Source organism: Neoarius graeffei, chromosome 17 (genome assembly GCF_027579695.1).
Source record: "Neoarius graeffei isolate fNeoGra1 chromosome 17, fNeoGra1.pri, whole genome shotgun sequence".
Classification (NCBI taxonomy): Eukaryota; Metazoa; Chordata; class Actinopteri; order Siluriformes; family Ariidae; genus Neoarius; species Neoarius graeffei.
This window is the reverse complement of record NC_083585.1, coordinates 69325097-69346070: the sequence shown is the minus strand read 5'-3', so window position 1 is coordinate 69346070 and position 20974 is coordinate 69325097.

Genomic DNA, 20974 nt, shown 5'->3' with positions numbered 1-20974 from the left:
AATCGCTCGCCTCTTAGTTGGCCTTCCACAATGGAGATGCTGCATGACTTGCTTGGTTTGAATTGCATTCTTGCCCATTCGATGTTTTCTTGGAGTTTGTGGAGCAATCGTCTGGTGCAAGGTTTTGTTGTTGTAATGATGGTCATGTCGTCCATGTAGGCCCTTACTGGTGGAAGACGCAGGCCGCTCTTGGTCCTCTCACCTCCCACCACCCAACGAGATGCCCGTATTATTAGTTCCATAGCCATGATGAAGGCCAACGGTGAAATTGTGCAACCTGCCATGATGCCGATTTCCAGATGTTGCCAGGCCGTGGTGGTGTTTTCAACCGTTATACAAAACTGGAGATCCTGAAAGTAGCCCTTGACCAATTTTGTGATGTGCTCTGGTACCCCAAAGTAACTGAAAGCTATCCACAAGATGTTGTGAGGGACTGACCCAAAGGCATTTGCAAGGTCTAGAAAGATCACATGCAGGTCTCTACGCTCTTTCTTGGCCAATTGTATCTGATGCCAGATCATATTGGCATGCTCCATGCATCCTGAGAACCCCTGGATCCCAGCCTTCTGCACTGATGTATCAATGAAGTTGTTTCTTTGCAGGTATGTAGAGAGCCGTTGGGCCAAGACTCTGAAGAATATCTTTCCCTCTACTTGTCAATCGCTGTTTTATACCAGCCTGCAGGTCATCCAGTCCCACTCTCTCCATCTCTGTAGCCTTCCTCCACTGCTTTCTCAGTTGTCTTCTTTCCTTCACCAGCCTGTCGATTTCCCGCTGCCTCCTGGACTTCGCCTGGTTTATGGGGCTTATCCACTGCCTCTGCGTCATGGGTTTTACCCCAAATCTCTCCGCGCCATAGCTGTAAATAATGGCCCCCATGTTCTCCAGTTTTCGATCAACTGGACCCTTCTGTTGTTCTAGAAGGGCAACCAGGTCTAACGCCGTTGTCTTCCACTCTCGCTTCTGGCTGGATTTGGGCCACAGGATCTGCGATTTCCTTCCTTCCATCTTCTTCTCTGTTGTTGCTTGTAACTGGCTGGGTGCTGAGCTAAAGAAGGATGTTGGGTGAGGCTGGCTGAGTACTGGGCTAAAGCCTGCTGTTAGATGTTGCTGACTGGGTTCTGAGGTTGGGACTGCTACTACGTATTGCAGTCCTGGCTCCAAGTTGGGGAAAGTTGGTGGTTGTGGATTGCTGTACGCTGCTGCTGGCTGCTCTTGCCTGGGCTCTGCGCTGGTGCCTACTGGAGGGTCAATGCAATGCTGAGCTTCAGTTGAGGTACTGATGCCCTGAGGACTGTGGGGGTTCTCCTGCCTCTGGGCTTCATTCGACTGATTTGGCCGACTTCTCAAGAAGTACTGCTCAATGCGAGACCCCTTGCTGAGCTTGCTGAGGCATTTCTTTAGCCCTTGGTGGATTTTAAGGCCCCTCTCTCTTGTTACTTTTGACCAGCCACAGATGCACCTCCGTCATTCTTCTCCTGCCTGCGTTTGCAACCCATCCATTGTGGTGCTTGTTGTCCTATTCATCATCTGTTCCATTCCAAGGTCTGTTACCATGTAGTCCGTCCGTGCTGGGTCATCTTCCGCCCCCACTCTCGCAGACCCTGGGGGTGTTTTCTTCTTTGAAGTCTTCGGAGCAATGATGGGTGGGCCCAGGAACGCTAGCCAGCGCTGGACCCTGCTAGTGTGGGACGCTAACCCACACTAGCCCCGTTGGGGTCTCTTCCCTCCTGTCAGCAGTCTTTCCAGGCCGTCATCTGGTCTTTCCCTGATTGTCAGCTGCTCTTTCGCAGCGGTCACTGGATCACTCCAGATATCAAGATTCATTGAAAGGACTTGATGTTACATATCCCTAGTATTTGCACCATTTATAGGACGGGTGGGTGCTACACAGCTTTTACAGCAGGACACATCGTCAGTTGTGTACCTGAGCGTCACCGGGTGTTTCGGCCACTTAACACAATACACCCTCTGCTGAGGCAGGCCCACCACAGGTTGATCAGGCCTGGGTGTGTGTCCCGCTGCTAGCTGTTCCTAGTAGCCCAGATGGTATCGCCTCTCTTCAGCCATAACCAATGGCTTGTTCTCTCTGCAGTGTTGGCCAGTTCTTTGATGGCTTGTCTGTGCGCCTGCCCCCTGACTCCAATCTCCCTAAGGAGCTTTGCTGTTGTGCTTGCCACAAAGCCCCTGCAGCCCACCTCCACTGGACGCACCCTTATCTTCCAACCTTTGTCCTCTGCCTCAGCTGCAAGGTCAGAATAACGCAGCTTCTTGCGCTCAAAGGCTTCTTCAAGGGCATCCTCCCAGGGAACTGTTAGCTCAATGATGTAGGCGAGCCGGCAGGAATTAGACCAGAGGACGATGTCTGGACGAAGGGTTGTTATTGCTATCTCTGGAGGGAAGATGAGCCTCTGGTCTAGATCCACTTTTATCTGCCAGTCCCTGGCTGCATTCAGTGGGGACAGATCCACACTTGAGGGCCCCCCCCCCATGCTTATCTCCCTCCCGCACAAACAATGGCTGGTGACAATGGCTGGTGATTAACTGCCGCCTTTACTCTAAATTTTTCCCATCGAAAAAGAATATGGACCGACACTAAAGGGTAGTTGTGAACATCCCCGTGCACACACAACACCTTCACCAATTGTGCTCCCCCCAATGCCTCATCTTGCACCAGGCTTTGGTGGATTGAGGTCTGATTACAGCCAGAATCCACCAATGCCTGATATGTATCCCCTTGGACACTCACTGGTATGCGATATGCTCCGACCCAATCGAGGGTGGCTCCTGGCACGTCGGGGATCCGAACCACCGCGCCCACCTCCATTACCGAGCACTGCTGTTGGAGGTGGCCTGGCTCCCCGCAGCGCCAGCAAATCGGCCCGGGCTTCCTCTCTGCACTGGTGCTCTGGGGCTCACTCACCTGAGGGGGGGAGAGACAGACACAGAAGGGAGAAACGGGAGGGCACCACAGGTGCGGCGGGCCAGCTGGGGTGGTGCCAGCCCCCGCCTCCGTGGTGGGGGAACGGGGCAAGGATGAGACACAGGAGGAGAGGGAGAGAGAGAGAGAGAGGAGAGGGGAGAAGAGGTTGTCTGCTGTCCTGCCGTTGGGACAGCCGCCAAATGGTCCTCTGCCAGCTCGATTGCCTGATCCAGCGACGCCAGGCAGTGGCACTGGACCCACTCTGCAGTTCCTGCTGGTAAGCGAGCCATGAACTGCTCCAGTACCACCTGATTGATGATTCCCTCTGCGTCACGGTTGTCGGCCCTCAACCACCGCCAGCAGGCGTCCCAGAGTTGCTGGCCAAACGCGAACAGCTGGCCGACTTCCTCCAAGCGCGGAAGCGCTGTCGTTGTTGCTCAGGGGTGCGCCCCACACGCTGGAGGACGGCCCGGTGAAGGTCCACGTAGGCCAGCCGGCGGTCGGCAGGGAGCTGTAGCGCAGCCAGCTGCGCCTCGCCCATTAGCAGGGGGAGGAGGCGCGCCGCGCGCTGTTCCACCGGCCATCCTGAGGTCTCTACTACCTGCTCAAAGAGTGTGAGGAAGGCCTCGGGGTCGTCCTGCGGGCCCATCTTCGTTAGGGTGAGGTGGGAAGGGCCCGCGGCGGTGGAGTTGGTGGACCCTGCCGACGTGAGGAGGTGCCGGAATGCCTGTCGATCTTCCTGCTGAGCCAACACCAGGGCCTCGAACCGTTGCTCCTGCTCCTTCCGGAGGGCGACTAGCGCCTGGTGCTGGCTCTGCTGGGCCGTGGCGAGGGCGTGGACCAGGTCGGCGAAAGGGGAGGACTCCATGGGACTGTTCTTCTTCTGCGCTCCACGTCCCGGGTTTCGGCACCACTGTAGCAGTTTGTAAGAGTGGGCGGAGCACAGAAGACGGCAGGACAGAACTAAGTTTTGAAATCCTTTTTATTTTACACACTTTTCAGTGGTCTTTCAGTAACATACAGACACTCGCGCACGCACACACATCTGGTGTCTGGTTTGGGAGAGAGCTCTCCTCTGCTCTCGCTCTCTCCTTAAATAGGGCGTGGTCACTGGGGAAGACACACAAACACACGTTAATTAACATCAGGTTCAGTGATTCTGCCACTTACCTTCCCTGACTCCGCTCTCTGGTCACAGACCGACGCTTGACCACGCCCCCGCTGCCACAATATATATATATATTAGTGCTGTCAAAGTTAACGCGATAATAACGCGTTAACGCGATCTCAATTTATCGCGATTAAAAAAATAGTGCCGTTAACGCAAATTCTAATTTGGCCCTGCGAGTCACCCATAGTTCCTGTTGAGGCTTGTTGCGCGCTGCTTCAATAAGAGTAAGTGTGAGTGATGGAGAAAGGCATAGACATATAAACATCCTCGCCGCCATATTGGATGGGGCAAAGTGGAGATTCTTCAACCGTCTCTGGTATAGCGTCTAGACAGTAGCCGAGAATAAAGATGCCTCGTTCATGTGCTGCATTTAACTGTACCAACAGGTTTACCGTCCAAACGAGATCACATGGGATTACCTTTCACAGGTGAGACTGGAAAAATACTTTTCAATACTGTTCCTTCAGTCTTCAGTTTCCCAGCTCATCTCCACCGGGGGGGTGTAGAGTTATAAGCAGTGAGAATTAGAGAATACAGCGCCACACTATGATGAACGTTTTTGAACATATGATGAATGTTTTATTTTTGTTATCTGTTTTTTTCTTCTTTTATGGCAAATACTTCTCTTCAAAAGAAACTAATGAAGAGTAAAATAAAACATTTTTTTATTTTCACAGTGATATGCACTTTATTTTTCATCCCTTGGTTTTCTCATCTAATATGGAAGTTATGGATGTCAGTGGCTGTGACAAGACGTGTTATGCTCTGCAATAAAAAAAAAAAAAAACATTGGTACAAAGCAAGCCCATTCACTTTTTTATGCTGATAAGAGAATTACAATGGTTTTTCATGTGACAAAAATGTGCAATTAAATTGCGATTAATCGCGAGTTAACTATGACAGTCACGACATTAATCGCGATTAAATATTTTAACCGCTTGACAGCACTAGTGCATCTCAAAAAATTAGAATATTGTGAAAAAGTTCAATATTTTCCATCAGTTATTTAAGAAAGTGAAAATGTTATATATTATAGACTCATTACACATAAACTAAAATGTTTCAAGCATTTTTCTATTTTAATTTTAATCAGTATGGCATACAGTACAAAAACATAAAAAAAAACCATCTCAAAATATTAGAATATTTCATTTCAAGTTTGAGTAAAACAGTATGAACACAGTGTATCTCTCGGTCTAGTTCAGTACACACAACCACAATCATGGGGAAGACTGCTGACTTGACTGTTGTCCAGAAGATGATCACTGATGCCCACCACAAGGAGGGTAAGCCACAAAAGGTCATTGCTGAAAAGGGTGGCTGGAAAAGGTGCACAAGCAACAGGGATGGCTGCAGTCTTGAGAGGATTGTCAAGAAAAGTTGATTCAAGAACTTGGGAGAGCTTCACAAGGAGTGGACTGAGGCTGGTGTCAGTGTATCAAGACCCATCACGAACAGACATCTTCAAGAAAGGGGATACAACTTTTGCATTCCTAATATCAAACTACTCCTGAGCCAGAGACAATGTCAGAAGTGTCTTATCTGGGCTCAGGAGAGAAAGAAATGGACTGTTGCTCAGTCGTCCAAAGTCCTCTTTTCAGATGAAAGTACATTTTGCATTTAATTTGGAAATCACAGTTCTAGAGTCTGGAGGAAGAGTGGAGAGGCACAGAATCCAAGGTGTTTGAAGCCCAGTGTGAAGTTTCCACAGTCTGTGATGATTTGGGGTGCCATGTCATCTGCTGGTGTTGGTCCACTCTATTTTATCAAGTCCAAAGTCAACACAGCCATCTACCAGGAGATTTTAGAGCACTTCATGCTTCCATCTGCTGACGAGCTTTTTGGAGATGCTGATTTCCTTTTCCAGCAGGACTTAGCACCGACCCACAGTGCCAAAACTACTACCAAATGGTTTGCTGACCATGATATTACTGTGTTTGATTGGCCAGCCAACTTGCCTGACCTGAACCCCATAGAGAATCTATGGGGTATTGTCAAGATGAAGATGAGAAACACCCGACCCAAAAATACAAATACGCTGAAGGCCACTATCAAAGCAACCTGGGCTTCAATAACACCTCAGCAGTGCCACAGACTGATCACCTCCATGCCACACCACATTGATACAGTAATTCATGGTAAAGGAGCCCCAACCAAGTATTGAATGTATAAATGAATATACTTTTCAGAAGTTGGACATTTCTGTATTGTAAATCCTTTTTTTGATTGATCTTAGGGAATATTCTAATAATTTGAGATACTGAATTTCTGATTTTCATGAGCTATAAGCCATAATCATCAAAATTAAAACAAGAAAGGCTTTAAATATTTCACTTTACATGTAGAATATATGAAAGTTTACCTTTTTGAATTAAATTATGAAAAAAAAGGAACATCTCATCTCATCTCATTATCTGTAGCCGCTTTATCCTTCTACAGGGTCGCAGGCAAGCTGGAGCCTATCCCAGCTGACTACGGGCGAAAGGCGGGGTACACCCTGGACAAGTCGCCAGGTCATCACAGGGCTGACACATAGACACAGACAACCATTCACACCTACGGTCAATTTAGAGTCACCAGTTAACCTAACCTGCATGTCTTTGGACTGTGGGGGAAACCGGAGCACCCGGAGGAAACCCACGCGGACACGGGGAGAACATGCAAACTCCGCACAGAAAGGCCCTCGCCGGCCCCGGGGCTCGAACCCAGGACCTTCTTGCTGTGAGGCGACAGCGCTAACCACTACACCACCGTGCCGCCCCAAAAAAGGAACATTTTCATGGTATTCTAATTTTTTGAGATGCACTAGTGTGTATTTATATCCCAGATAGCAAGCTGACATTGAATAGATATTGATTTTCCATCTGAATCATCAGAATGGTCGACATTGAAATCTTGATGCAAAATAGATGTTGAATCACCATTGTTAAACCGATGTAACCCGACCTAAAATAAAGTTGACAGCAGTGATATTGAAACAACATTGATTCATAGTCGTCCTTATTATGATTGATGTATCATTGATATTTGGTTTACCGGGTGATAACAGTCATGTTGAAAAGTCATTGATTTTGTGTTGACCGGGAAATCACGTATGGTCGAAAAGCCATCGATATATAGTTGACCGGGAAAGATGATTGAAAAGTCAACGATCATTGTTGAACGGGACAGGGGACAGCGTGAGACAAAGACCGGCAGCGGCGCACAGGCACCCGTTCTCGGATCCGGGATCAATTACAGGTAAGCAGCACTTTCAGCATTTAATCCTTACACATAGTTCAATGTATAGTTCACGCGATACATAGACTGCCACAGCGTGCTGTCACGGCCGATTTCCTCCGATCAACTCCGATCAGCAACGCAAGCTGTCAAGTAGGCTAGCCTGCTAGCAAGCTTGATAAACTGCAGGTTCTAGTTAGCTCAATGACTTCACTGGTGTCATAGCCCATGTTTACATTAGACCGTATCAGCGGATCATCAGATTAACGTTTTTAAAACGATTAGTGTGCACACAGCAACACCAATACACGATTTGCGAGCAAATAGCAACGCCAATACACGGATACGCTCGGCTCCGCAGGCATCCTGCGCTCCAAATCACTCCACCCTGAACAGCGAGTGCCCTCTGGAGGGTGCGCACTCCGGCCCTGCGCAGCTCACACAGCGCGCGAGTGAAGTGCACAAGCCACGATTTGGGACTGAGCCGCTGTGTGTGTGATCCCAGCGCAGATCACTTACTACAGCCTGTTATTAGCAGCAGTAGTACAATGTGTAACTGAAAACTATGTTGTGTGTGTGTTTCAGATGACCTCACTCAGCAGCCTGGCATGAATGATCTGGTCTTCACCCAGGCTGTGCAGAAATGGCTATGATATGCGCCAGACAGAACTGGAGGTGTCGCTCGCGCCGAAAGACATAATTAAATGAACTTAAAATAAAAATCTTGTTTTCTTAAAAAAAAGGCATGTGTTTCATATTTACTATTTTAGGCAATTAAAATGGAGATCCTGGCTGTAGATAAAGCAGGATATATGAGCCAGATATTTCTGGTAGGCTATCAATTGAAATAACATTGAAAGTGCATTGATTTAGTTATGTCGAAATTTCAATGTTGTTTCAATATCGACGCGAATTGAAATACAATTGAAGTTACGTGTGTCCATAGTTAATAAATCAACATCGTTTCAATGTTAGCGGAGGGTGCAAACTGATGTTAAATCAACATCGAAATCTGACGTTGATTCAATGGTTTAACGTCGACAATGCAATGTTGATTCTACATCGTTTCAATGTCAGCTTGCTATCTGGATATATATATATATATATATATATATATATATATATATATATATATATATATATGAGTGATTCCACGCTTATGGGTACTGAAATGGGGACATGAACTTATTTTTAAAAATTCACCTAAAACCATTTCTTTTTTTACCATCAGGTCACAAAACATGTAATCTTTAATGAATGATATGTTAAAAGATAACTTTAATTTTCTGAGATGTAATAAAAACATATTTATATGCCAAAGTCAGAACGTAACAGAAGTGTTGTGGACATATAGATTCTCAATTTTAACAATGTAGAATTACTTTTTGAAACATAGGAAGGTGATGTTTTAGCAAATATAATTAATAAACATGTGTAGTAGAATAAACATACACATTCTTTCAATAAGATTAACATGGTATAGAGCTAGATTGTAATTAATTTGTAACAGACGCGAGATGGACAATCGTAACAGAAGTAATGGAACAGACATCATTTTGGAACTCATAGGCTTGACTTTGGCATATAAATATGTTTTTATTACATCTCAGAAAATTAAAGTTATCTTTTAACATATCATTCATTAAAGATTACATGTTTTGTGACCTGATGGTAAAAAAAGAAATGGTTTTAGGTGAATAAGTTCATGTCCCCATTTCAGTACCCATAAGCGTGGAATCACTCATATATATATATACAGGGTGCGATTTGTCAAAAAACCAGAAGGGGGGATGTTTTTTTTTTTTTTTTAATCATGAAACGTCACAAAATTAAGGTAACAATAGGCTAACAGCTCAATAACATCCGATGATATCAAATGAATAACACTAAATGAAAACGAACACTAAACCAGAGATAGTAAATTCATCTTCCTATCTCTCTGACTAAATACACGAACACTAACACACAACAAAGTTCGCATTGCTTGTCGCGTTGCTGTGATGTTTCTCTCCCTCCGGATTAAATGGACAGTGACTCGAAAATCACTAAAATACATGAATACTAAATGAACAGTTTGCTCTGATGGCGCAGTTCATGTGGCCTTTTCTGCTTTCCCGTCGGTGCGCTATCCGCCGCGTTTCACCCTTTTTTAATCCACATTTCTGCGAATTTCTCAGCAGGGAAGGAACGCACGTCTGGCCCATTGACAGCGAGGAAAAGAAGGCTGTCAGTGTGGATACATTCATTCTGTTGCGCTCATCAGTCAGGATGTGATTCATGGCGCTAAATCCACGTTCACACTCTGGATATTGTTATTATCTACAATGTATCTATTTGCTGGGGACGTTCGTGAACATCAAAGCTGCCACTTCGGGTCATTTTGAAAGTGAGTGCAATGTAGACCATAGAAAACTGTGTCACAACATGCCTGTCATGTCAACTTTTTTTTTTTGGTTTGTTTGTTTTATTGACGGGGTTGTCCCCGAGGATTTTTTTTCAGCAGAGATAAAAACCAGAGGGGGGGATGATCCCCACCATCCCCCCCAGCAAATCACACCCAGTATATATATATATATATATATATATATATATATAAAAGAAGCAGTATGTCAGGTGAAGCATCAGACATCTCATCTCATTATCTGTAGCCGCTTTATCCTGTTCTACAGGGTCGCAGGCGAGCTGGATCCTATCCCAGCTGACTACGGGTGAAAGGCGGGGTTCACCCTGGACAAGTCGCCAGGTCATCACAGGGCTGACACATAGACACAGACAACCATTCACACTCACATTCACACCTACGCTCAATTTAGAGTCACCAGTTAACCTAACCTGCATGTCTTTGGACTGTGGGGGAAACCGGAGCACCCGGAGGAAACCCACACGGACAGAACATGCAAACTCCACACAGAAAGGCCCTCACCGGCCACGGGGCTCGAACGCAGACCTTCTTGCTGTGAGGCGACAGCGCTAACCACTACACCACCGTGCCGCCCACATCAGATATATAATAGTTAATATATCTGATCTCCAGTGCGTCCCTGCAGCCCCAGTCTGACTGAGTTATGACTGATGAAATATCTCTAAACCTGAGAAATAAAAAGAGGGACAGGACGTGAATGAGCTTCATTGCCCTCTATAAATCTGAAATTATATTTCTGTGTGTTTCAGTTCTGCACTTTGGGAGAAACTGAAGGGCAGAGAGAAAGAGAGAGAGTTAATAATGTCTCCACAGCTGGAGACAGATTGAATAAGAAATGGTAAGAAAATATAATCTGAATGATTTAATAGAAAATGAGACACATTTATGTTCCTTGATACCCATATTTAGTCCTGTCAGTCACACAGAGTTGGAAACACTTTTTGATGTTTAATTGCACAATACAGTCAAGTCAAGTTTAATAGTGTCTACACATTTTACTTATTGTATTTCACTAGGAATCTTCAGCAAGTCTGGCTTCAGACACAACCTCAAATCATCATCATCATCATCATGTTCGATGATGATGATGAGCTGCTTAGCATGTCTGCTGTAAACAGTCCAGGTCCCACAGGTGTAAAGTAGGTTGGTAAGCATAACAGCATGGTAGATCTTCAGCTTAATGTTTGAGGTCATGACTTGCACATGACTTGGATTAGAGTGAGGGAGAGTTGTGCAGCCGTCAACCTCGCTCTCCCATCCCGACCTAACTGGGTCAAGGGGCAAGACAGAATCAAGATGGCTGGAGCTAGGTCAGAATGCAGTGGATGGCCAACAGTGTTCTACATATTGCACTGTGCCCTGATCGCACTCCACAAATGCTTTGCTGGGTCCGCCTTCCTGCCCGTTGAACCACCAGGTGGTGGTCTCCTCTGCGCAGTCTGCCGACTTCAGTCTTCGGTCGTAACCATGACCAGGGGGAGCGAGGGGTTGTTAGTGCTTGCTCAAGGCACCAGCCCAGGCTAGTGGAGGGAAGGAGACATCTTACTACTCCACTGCAAGGATGCCACATGCCCACTCCCCTAATCATCATAACTTTCTTTTCACAGCATTTTTCAAAACAAAATTACAAATTTCTCTACAAGGATTAAAACATTTTGAGACTGAAGCAAATAAAATCACACGATTAAGATATTAATATTAAATGGAAAAGCAACACAGCAGCAGTAATAATAATAAAAATGTAAGACATATGGAAAATAAAATGGTGAGCTATAATTAATAAAAGGCTTTCTTCAAAAGATATGTTTTTTAAGATCATGAGAAGTGATTTAAAAGATGTCACTGATCCTGTGAGCCTCAGATTCTCAGGCAAGGAGTTCCGAGCACCGGCTCGTAGGGGAGCAGTAATTCATCAAAGTAACAGTGAACTAAACCATGCAGTGCTTTAAAAGTGATCAGTAAAATCTTAAAATCAATTCTGGTAATCAGTGAAGAGGCTGAAACAAAAACAGGGCTGATGCAATCTGGACTTCTCGCACTTGTTAAAAGTCTAGCAGCTGCATTTTGTACAAACCTGAAGGCGTGAGAGAGTTTTTTGGCTGAACCCTGAGTATAAACAGTTGCAGTAGAAGAAGAACTTTATTCATTGCATGCTTGTGAAATTCCTCTCTGCATTTAACCCATCTGAAGCAGTGAACACACACACGTGAGCAATGAGCACACACACATACCCAGAGCAGTGGGCAGCCATGCTAACAGCGCCCGGGGAGCAGTTGGGAGTTCGGTGCCTCACTCAAGGGCACCTCAGCCCAAGCCTGTCCCATATTAACCTAACCGCATGTCTTTGGACTGTGGGGGAAACTGGAGCACCCAGAGGAAACCCACGCAGACACAGGGAGAACATGCGAACTCCACACAGAAAGGCCAGCTGCTGGGCTCGAACCCAGAACCTTCTTGCTGTGAGACGACAGCGCTAACCACTACACCACCATGCCATAATCTCACCTGGATGAAATAAAAGCATAGATGGCCTTCTCAAGATCTTCTTGAGAGAAAATGCCTGCTTTTTGAGATGATTGTGTTAGGGTTTTGCTGGGATTCGAACCTGGTTCGTTGGTGTGATAATCCAGCAAACCCCCACTAGGCCACCAGGGGGATGACTCAAATGCAGAGGCGTGAGGCGGAAGTAGAAAAAGAATCAAAAGGTTTATTTAAACTATATACACTATATACAGGGCAAAACAAAAGACAAAAAAAAAACCAAAGAGTATAATCCAAAAGAAAAGCAAAGTGCAAAAATACAAAAGCTAAGAAGATCAAAAAACACAGTACAAAGGAAACTGGAGATAAACATAACAGCACAAAGACTCCGTGACAAGAGGACTGAACTCAGGGGTATAAATAGACAAACTAATTAAGGACACAGGTGAAGATAATTAGGCAATTAACACAAACACAAAACACAGGAACAGTGGCGGCCTCTAGAGGCCAAAATAAACACGACATGAAAAGGAAATAACAGCGGCCTCTAGAGGCCAAAACAGTCCTAGTCCTAACAGGACCCCCCCCTCTAGGAGCGTCTCCTGACGTTCCCAGGGCGATCCGGATGGGCCGAATGGAAGTCCCGACATAGTTCTTTATCAAGGACATCCCGAGCAGGAACCCAGCAGCGCTCCTCAGGACCATAGCCCTCCCAGTCCACCAGATATTGCAACCCTCCGCGGACCCGGCGGGAGTCAAGCAGGCGATTCACAGTGAACACAGTCTGCCCCTGGAAGATGCGGGGGGGTGGGGGGTTCCTAGGGGCAGGGGCATACGTAGACGTCAGTACGGGCCGTAACAGGGAAACATGGAAAGTGGGGTTGATCCTCAGAGTCCGGGGCAACTGGAGCCGGTAGGAGACAGGGTTCACCCTGCGCACCACCTTGAAGGGGCCAATGTAGCGAGGAGCAAGCTTGCGGTTCTCCACCCGCAGTGGAAGGTCCTTAGTGGACAGCCAAACACGCTGCCCAGGGCGGAAAGCGTGTGCAGGTCTTCTATGGCGGTTGGCCTGAGTCTGGTTGGTTCTGGAGGTCTGTATGAGGGTCTTCCTGACCTTGCTCCAGGTCTTGCGACACCGTCTCACATATTGGTTGACCGAGGGCACCCCCGCGTCCTCCTCCTGGTCCGGGAACAGAGGTGGCTGGAACCCGAATTGGCACTGGAATGGCGACAGCTTGGTGGCCGATGACTGCAGGGTGTTGTGGGCGTACTCCGCCCATGGCAGCCAGGTGCTCCACGATGTCGGGTTATCCATAGCCAGGCCTCGCAGGGTGGTTTCCAGGTCCTGGTTGAGCCTCTCCGTCTGACCATTGGACTGTGGGTGAAACCCAGAGGAGAGGCTGGCAGTGGCTCCGATGACCTTGCAGAACCCGTGCCACACTCGGGAGGAGAACTGGGGCCCTCGGTCTGAGACGATGTCCTGTGGAAGACCAAAGACTCGGAAGACATGATTAAACAAAAGTTTTGCAGTTTCAAGAGCAGAGGGGAGTTTGCACAGTGGTATGAAGCGGCAGGCCTTGGAGAATCTGTCAACTAAGACCAAAATGACCGTGTTACCTTGTGACTCAGGGAGACCCGTGATAAAGTCGACTGCCACGTGGGACCAGGGACGCCGGGGAATGGTCAGAGGATGCAGGAGACCCTGGGGACGCTGTCGTGGGTTCTTGGTTCTGGTGCAAACCTCACAGGACAGGACAAATGACCTTACTTCCTGCTCCATGTTAGGCCACCAGAAGCGTCTTTTCAGGAAGTCCAGGGTCCTCCGAGCTCCCGGGTGGGCGGTGAGAGGGGAAGAGTGACCCCACTGGAGAACCTTGGCCCGGGCTTGATGTGGGACGTACAAGAGGCCTGGTGGCCCCGTCCCAGGACCGGGGTCCTGGCGTTGGGCTCGTCGGACAGCCTCCTCAATACCCCAGCGGACAGGGGCCACAATCCGGGACACAGGGATAATAGGCCCGACTTCATTCTCCCTGTTAGTGGCAGAGAACAGTCTGGACAGTGCGTCAGGTTTGGTGTTCTTGGAGCCGGGGCGGTATGAGAGGGTGAAGTCAAATCGACTGAAAAACAGGGCCCACCTAGCCTGTCGAGGGTTCAGTCTCTTGGCTTGCTGGAGGTACTCCAGGTTCTTGTGGTCAGTCCAAACCAGGAATGGATGTTGTGCTCCCTCCAGCCAGTGCCTCCACTCCTCAAGGGCCAGTTTGACCGCTAGCAGTTCTCGATCCCCCACATCGTACCGGGACTCAGCAGGACTCAGGCGGTGGGAGAAGTAAGCGCAGGGGTGCAGCTTTCCTTCCGAACGTTGAGAGAGCACCGCGCCGACACCACTGTCCGAGGCGTCCACCTCCACGATGAATGGTTGGGAGGTGTCCGGGAGAACCAGAATGGGTGCCGTGCAGAAGCGGTCCTTGAGGTCTTTGAACGCCTTTTCTGCCTGAGGAGACCAGCCATAAGATCCACCTGTCCCTTTGGTGAGGTCTGACATGGGTGCTGCCACAGAACTGAAGTTCCTGATGAACTTGCGGTAGAAGTTAGCGAATCCTAAGAACCGCTGAACCTCCTTAACGGACTTGGGAGTAGGCCAATCCCGGACGGCCAGGGTCTTGGCAGGGTCCATTTGGAGTTGGCCTGTCCGTACAATAAATCCCAGAAAGGAGACCTCGGGAACATGAAATTCGCATTTCTGGGCCTTGGCGAACAGATTGTTCTGTAGCAGCCTCTGGAGAACCTGGCGGACATGGTGGCGGTGCTCCTGCACGGTCTTGGAAAAGATAAGGATGTCATCGAGGTAGACAAAAACGTATAGGTTAATCATGTCCCTTAAGACGTCGTTGATTAGGGCCTGAAAAACAGCTGGTGCGTTGGTGAGTCCGAAGGGCATCACCTGGTATTCGTAGTGCCCAGACGGGGTGTTAAAGGCAGTCTTCCACTCGTCTCCCTGTCGGATACGGATGAGGTGGTATGCGTTCCGTAGGTCCAACTTGGTGAAGACGGTGGCGCCTTGGAGCAGGTCGAAAGCTGTGGACATCAGCGGAAGGGGATATCGGTTGCGCACAGTGATCTTATTCAGGCCCCTGTAATCAATACATGGTCGGAGCCCCCCATCCTTCTTGCCGACAAAGAAGAAGCCGGCTCCAGCAGGTGAAGTCGAGGGTCGAATAAACCCAGAGACCAGGGCATCTTTGAGGTATTCCTCCATGGCCTTGCGTTCTGGCTGAGAGAGTGAAAACAGTCTGCCACGAGGAGGGGTAGTCCCAGGGAGCAAGTCGATGGCACAGTCGTAGGCCCGGTGCGGAGGAAGAACGGCGGCCCTGCTCTTGCTGAATACCTCCTTGAGATCCCAGTACTCTGTGGGAACTTGAGATAACTCGGTGAGATCAGGGGGCTCGGCAGGAGACACAGGAGAGCTAGAGAGCAGACAAGAGGCATGGCATGCAGGGCCCCATTCCACAACCTGGCTTGTTACCCAGTCTATGCGAGGGTTGTGGCGAGTAAGCCAAGGAAGGCCTAGAATAACTGGGAACTCAGGTGAAGGAATCAGGTGCAGGGATATTTCTTCCTTGTGACCTTGAGACTGGAGGAAAACTGGAGAAGTAACTTGGGTGACTCTTCCATCACCTAACGCTTGGCCATCGAGGGCAGACACAGACAGTGGGACTTCAAGAGGTGCAGTCGGAATATTGATGCTTTGGGCGAAGTGAATATCCATAAAGTTCCCAGCCGCCCCTGAGTCTATCAAAGCTTGACAAGAGTGGACAGACTCACCCCAGGAGATGGAGACCGGGATGTAGATTCCTTGGCCAGGGAGTCCGGGAGAGAGGGTAGGCCCCGTCACAACCCTCCCTCGGCTGGACGGGGCGGTCCTTTTCCCAAGAGTTCGGGACATGATGCTCGGAAGTGACCAGGTTTGCCACAGTAGATGCAGCACTTGTCCCTCCTTCTGCGCTCCCTCTCAGATGCGGAGAGGCGAGTACGACCCACTTGCATGGGTTCTGGACAGTCACTGAAGGAGGTAGACGGTCTCCAGGTAGAGGTAGGGAGGCTGGGGGGGCTCAAGGCTTGGTGGCGTTCTCTCATCCTGTTGTCCAGACGAATAGCATGTGAGATGAGGGTTTCGAGGTCACTTGGGCATCCAATAGAGGCCAGACCGTCCTTGATGGGGTCAGACAGACCATGGTGGAAGGCTGACACCAGGGCAGTCTCGTTCCATCCACTTACTGCTGCGAGTGTTCGGAACGAGATGGCGTAATCTGCGACGCTTCCTCCTTGCCGGATGGACATGAGCTTTCGGGCTGCGTCGGTACTGATGTCTGCCTGATCGAAGACCCGAAGCATCTCTTCAGAAAACAGCTGGAAATCAAAGCACTCAGGTCCCTGTCTTTGCCAGATAGCAGTAGCCCAGGCTCGCGCCTTACCAGCTAATAAGGTGATCACAAAGGCAATCTTGCGGCGATCCGTAGTGTAGGTGGTAGGCTGAAGCTCAAAGGTGAGTTGACACTGGGTAAGGAACTCTCGGCACTCACTGTGCTTGCCGTCATACCTCTGTGGTGCAGGAAGGCTGGGTTCGCGAGGTGAAGAAGGCAGCATTGCAGGAGGCACTGGAGCAGGAGTGGGAGCTGGATCAGGAGCAGGAGATGCAGGCAGAGATGTCAGCTGTGCCAGGGTTTTCCCAATTTGCTGAAGCAGTTCCTCGTGGCGAGCGAGGGCCTCACGTTGGCTGGTGAGCGTATGTCCATGAGCGTCCATGGTTGCTCCGAAGCGTGTCAAAGCTGCCATAATTCCCTGAAGGTTGGCCGGGTAGACAGTTGAAGCAGCCTCTGCTGAGTCGGTCATGACGGAGTCTTTCTGTTAGGGTTTTGCTGGGATTCGAACCTGGTTCGTTGGTGTGATAATCCAGCAAACCCCCACTAGGCCACCAGGGGGATGACTCAAATGCAGAGGCGTGAGGCGGAAGTAGAAAAAGAATCAAAAGGTTTATTTAAACTATATACACTATATACAGGGCAAAACAAAAGACAAAAAAAAAACCAAAGAGTATAATCCAAAAGAAAAGCAAAGTGCAAAAATACAAAAGCTAAGAAGATCAAAAAACACAGTACAAAGGAAACTGGAGATAAACATAACAGCACAAAGACTCCGTGACAAGAGGACTGAACTCAGGGGTATAAATAGACAAACTAATTAAGGACACAGGTGAAGATAATTAGGCAATTAACACAAACACAAAACACAGGAACAGTGGCGGCCTCTAGAGGCCAAAATAAACACGACATGAAAAGGAAATAACAGCGGCCTCTAGAGGCCAAAACAGTCCTAGTCCTAACAGATTGCGCAACTTTAGTAATTTTTTTTCAGTGAAACGTCATTGTCAAATATTCCACCCAGGTTTCTGGCAGCAGGTTTAGTATTTGCAGACAGGGATCCAAGATGTTTGTATAAATGATAATGGTTTTTGGTGGACCAGAGATAATATTTCTGATTTGTTCTCATTGAGCTGGAGAAATGTTTGGGATGCCCAGCCTTTTATTTCTGCCAGAGAAGATACAACATGAAGATTGCCTTCTTCACTGGTTCTTAGTAGCACATAGATTTGTGTGTCATCTGCGTAACAATGATAGTGGATTTTGTATTAATGTATGATACAGTGAGTCCTAGATACAAAACAACAAGGGTCTGAGGATGGAGCCTTGAGGAACACCACAGGTCCAAGGGGCCACAGAATAGAAGTGGAGGCATCGCTCATAACCACTGAGAAAGTTCTGTTTGATGAATAGGTTTTAAACCAGTTGAGAGCAGTGTCCCTGATGCCAACCCACTTTTCAAGGCAATCCAATAGGGTCAGGTGATCCACAGGGTCAAATGAAGAAGAATTAAAATTGAATAATCACCAGCAACAGCTGTAAGTAAAAAGTCATTAGTGACTTTTATGAGAGCAGTTTTTTTGGTATGGTGTTCACAGAAGCCAGATGGAAAATTGCTAAAAAAAAAAAAAATTACCCTTAGGCCCAATCCCAATTCTAATTTCTACCCCTCCCCCTACCCCTCCCCCTTCCCCTCCCCCTTCCCCTCCCCCTTCCCCTTGGCCCTTCCCCTTGAAACTGAGCTACAAGGGATAGGGCTTGAAATTCAACCCTTACGTATTGGGATAGCCCTTCAACGATCGCATACGTCATCGCGTACCTCCGTCAGCGTTTACGTTAGCAAAACGTGACCAAATGTGTCATTGGCTGCGACCAGCCGCTACAGTCAGAGCCAGAGGCAGAACCAGAAATCTCTGCTGGCAGGGTGTGATTTGTTAACTAACACCACTGAATGGGATATCTTTGGCGCTTCGTGCACCACATCCGACAGAATGAGGTGTCAGAACACTCATGTAAACAATAAAAGCGAGAATAACAGAACAAAACGTACGCAGTCAAGCAACCGAAAACAATACTCACTCCCAAAGCTTTTTAGCAGCAGCTTGGATTTCAGAAATCGCTGCTCATTCTCAGCTCGAAAGCGAATCAAGCGGCATGTTTCCTCTGGATAACAACTTAAAACACGTAAATAATGGAGAAAATACATTTATGACAATCTTTCGCCGCGGGAACCGCCATCTTTCTGAAATCCGCATGAAATCTCGCTGAAATCCACATGGCATTGTGGGAAATCACTCAAACCCCTTCGTTCGGAGTCAGCTCCAGGAAAATCTCCGTTTGGAGGGGTACAGAAGCCCTACCCCTTCCCCTACCCCTCCGCGTTAACTGGGATTGGGATACCCCTACCCCTTCACGTGAACGCGCAAAATGGAGGGGAAGGGCCAAGGGGTTGGTCCAAGGGGTGAAATGGGATTCGGCCTTATTGTTCATAAATCAACTCTACATGGACAGACTTCTCTAAAACTTTGAATAAAAATAGTAATTTAGAAATCTGGCAGGCATCAGATGTGAAGGACTCGATGAAGGCTTTAATTTGGCCATTTAAAGAGCTGCCCACTGCTCTGAGTGTGTGTGTGTGTGTGTGTGTGTGTGTGTGTGTGTGTGTGTGTGTGTGTGTGTGTGTGTGTGTTCACTGCTTCAGATGGGTTAAATGCAGAGGATGAATTTCACTGTGCTTGAAGTGTGCATGTGAAGAATAATAATAAAGGTTTCTTCTATAATGAAAGGGGCTCAATGTTGCTGAGCAAGGCAGTGGGTTTATAGTGTGGAGAAGGAATTCTTGGGTTTCACATGATGTCACATCCGCCTCATTAGTTATTCAAAACTTTAGCTGATGGTCAGCCAAAACTCATTTGACAAAGCATTTATACGAAGAAGGTGCAGTGCTCACATGAAAAATGCCTTACGCTTGCGTTGTTTTAGGTTATTCAAATCGATGAAACTGTGAAACTGATAAAAGTTTCTACAGGGTTCCCTGTGAACTAATAAAAAAAGGAGAAGGAACACAGGATTTCACAAAAGGACATTGAGAAAGGTGGCTTTTGAACCTCTCACTGAAATAAAAGGGAGCCGAGTCGAAGCATGCTCGAGTTTGCAGTGATCACTTCGTGAAAGATTTGTATCTCCCTCTCAGCTCTGTCATTAGTGTTTTCCAAGTACTTTTCTTGCTGTGTCATTATTTTACAGTACTTTTTTTGTCACGAACCGCTAAAGTCCCCAGCTGTTTCTTCGTTTACTCCTCACTTGATGGCTCCCATAATGAAATCAACAGTGTTTCCAAGTTTCCACGGCGTACAACACAGCCCTGACAGAACAGGATTCAGCCAACCTGTTGCAGCCACCAAAGCAAGTGCACACAATTAAAACAACCACGAATAATAAAGTCCATATGCATGATGGTCACAACAAAATTCTTAGGCTAATATCACACTGTCTCATACCGTATCTTGCCATGTAAGTGGTGTGTGGGTCAAACGCCAAGAAATGAGGCATAATTTGTCCAAAATTAAAGTCCTGTGACATACACAGCGTACATGCAACATTTCTGTGGCATTCCTGTGGCGTAGCTGGGGTTTGTATGGCGTTCAAGGGATGTAAAGTTATGGCGTACTGAGGTGTAGGCATGGCATATGATGCATTGCCATGGTGTAAAGTTTCGTTACTTTAATTGGCGTGGTGTTTCATTCTTACATTTGACGTTGCTGCTGTGTACCTGAGACGTATCTGCGTCGTTCACAGGTGGGTATAAAAGGGGGCCCCACGCTGCATTCATTGTCATTCGTTACAGTCAAGAAAGCATCATGCCAGAGAAGAAGTCAGGACTCAAGAAGGGCAAGGGAAGAGGGAAGACATCAGCCACATCCACCCAGACAGCCCTGAAGCCACCTTCATCAGACACTGAAGTCATTCCAGAGAGCCAGCCACAGCCTGAGCCAGAAGCCCAGTCTACAGGAGACACTGAAGCCAGGGCCAGGTCCCCAGCTCCCTCTGTGGCCTCCCATATTGCTCAAGAAAGTGAATCTTCATCATTATCATCATCATCATTCTCAGACTCTGATAGCACTCAGAAAAAGAAGAAGCACAGAAGGTCCCCAGGAAAAAAGCGCAAGGTCCATGACTGTGGAATGAATGAGAACAAGCAGAGGATGTTGGTCTTTTATAGGTACACATCATGTGACCTGTCACGGAATGCCACAAATACCAAAAAAGCCATGTAGACATTTTAGGTACTCTTGCAAGGCCACAAATACTTTGACAATGTAACACCTACGCAGCGGCAA